The sequence below is a fragment of the Formica exsecta genome, unplaced genomic scaffold (genome assembly GCF_003651465.1).
Source record: "Formica exsecta isolate Colony F162 unplaced genomic scaffold, ASM365146v1 scaffold155, whole genome shotgun sequence".
NCBI lineage: Eukaryota > Metazoa > Arthropoda > Insecta > Hymenoptera > Formicidae > Formica > Formica exsecta.
Window position 1 is genome coordinate 749,905 of NW_021848872.1, and position 2,051 is coordinate 751,955.

At 31.3% G+C, this 2,051-nt stretch overlaps 1 protein-coding gene across 1 annotated transcript in view; it reads right to left on the reverse strand.

The window, feature by feature from the left end:
- LOC115233021 overlaps positions 1-702 on the reverse strand; it is a 2,784-nt gene extending 2,082 nt beyond the window's left edge. The window contains exon 1 of the mRNA XM_029803233.1: positions 476-702. The gene's annotated coding sequence lies outside the window, so the exon portion shown is untranslated. The remainder of the gene's footprint in view (positions 1-475) is intronic.
- Between the last annotated feature and the right edge of the window lie 1,349 nt (positions 703-2,051).

Genomic DNA, 2,051 nt, shown 5'->3' on the forward strand with positions numbered 1-2,051 from the left:
ATAAATTTGATTTTTATATAAAAATTATTAAATTATAATTCAACATATTTGATATGTACTATCTCAAAAAATATATGTTTAATAATCTTTATACAAAAATTAATTTTTTTCTTAAATTAAAGCCTAGCACTATTATAAAAAAATAATATACGTTTTTTATTCAGTTTTATAGATATGTTGCATATGTTGATTAATATAAAACAACATGGAAAACTATAATCGTATTTTTAAAAGATGCTTTACAGATAAGATTAATTATACTTTTTGCAAAAAAGTATAGGTTTTATATTATAGTAATATTTATACGCAACATTCTTATTAAACACTAAATAAAAAAATATAATATATAGTCTTATTTTTTAATTGTATAAATGAAAAAGCGTCTGGAACAAAGATATATTTTATATATGTGTCTCCACACATTATCATATGTTTTAGCTAAAGTAATTAAATTTTGCTTTCCATTATATTTTACCTGTATATTTTCACACACTCGCACGTATTCTGTTTTCTTCGTTATAATTTATATTATTGCGATCTTGATCACCAATGTCGAGGATGTTACGTGTATCAAATATAATTGTAATTAAATTCTAACTGATGAAGATTTACACAGTTGTCTTCGATGTCTGATATACAACGTCTAATATTTAATAGTATAACGACTTTCTCAAAGTGAGTGTTAAACTGTGACTGTTTCGGGTCGGCAACATCGCGCCAAACGACTTTCTCGATAAACAAGATTTGTTATGTATACATTTTGTGTGTATTACTTATATTTATATTGTATACATTTCTTATATTGTGTACCTCGAACGTTTATTATCCTTGGGCAAAATCAAAGTTAAATTTAAATTTTAAGATAATAGTATGTGTTATTTTTAAAATTGCTATCATAAAATAATGAAACATTGTTGAACAAAACATTCAAAAAGTTTTTTGTCACCAATGAAATAATGAGATCGCGGACCGACAAAAAGCATCACTCCTTTCTTGATCGTAAGAGCTGGCTTCAATGGATCTTTTCCATTTTGCGAAGCGTCATCTCTCGCTCGGCCGACACTGCCCATAATGAACCGAACACGCGATCGAAATTACACGCGGTGCTAGATAGCATGTGTGCACAAAAGACGCAGAGTCAGTTCTCGCGCGGTGACTTTCTTGTTGGAAAAATCGAAGATCAAAGCCTGTGGAAATTACGTTGGCGGGACGACAAGGACACGCTCGTGTTCACTCGTAAACCGCCATCGAACGCGTATCTCTTGGCTTTTATTTCAAAGACATTTCCGTTTTACTATCGTCCTATCTCGAATTTATCGAAGTGAGTTGCACGGGGCTGATACAGATCAGACTGATTTTCGTGCGCGGACAAACATCGCCTTTGCGGAGGTTTTTATATCCGAATGATAAGAATACGAAAAATTCAACTTGCGCAATAGACACGAAACGAAATTGGGACAAAACTTCTATTGACAATGCAAAAGCGACAATAATCTTAACAGAGTCGCGTGCTAAAATTTACGGTTAAAATTAAAAGAATAGATTCTAAATATATTTGCATTTAAATTCAATTCTCTAATTTTGCAAAATATAGAAAAATAAGTTATCTCTGCAGTTTCTTTATTGATATATTCAAGTTAATAGTCGAAACTATAATAATTATTCGGTCAAATTTAGATAGCAATGAAGTATATTTTGCGTAATTTATAATCTCTTATCAGTTGAATTATTCAAGAAGAATTTTTTAAAAATAAAAAGTATTGCATACATGCATGTATGTAAGTGTATATATATCAGAAATATATTTCGTGCGCGGAATTAATTTGCGAGAAAAAACTTATTTTTTGCGCGACGATATCGCCTCTGAAATATCGCGACGCGCGAGAATTCATTTATTAACTTCCGAGCTTGCGAAAAGAAAAATACGCGAGGCATTCATTTCTCGAAGATAGCCGATGGACCCATCGGCCGCGTATGCGCGGCGAAGTATCGCGCGTTATCTAAATTTATTTATTAGGTGCTATTATAATTCTTGCAATTGCTTATCGCTC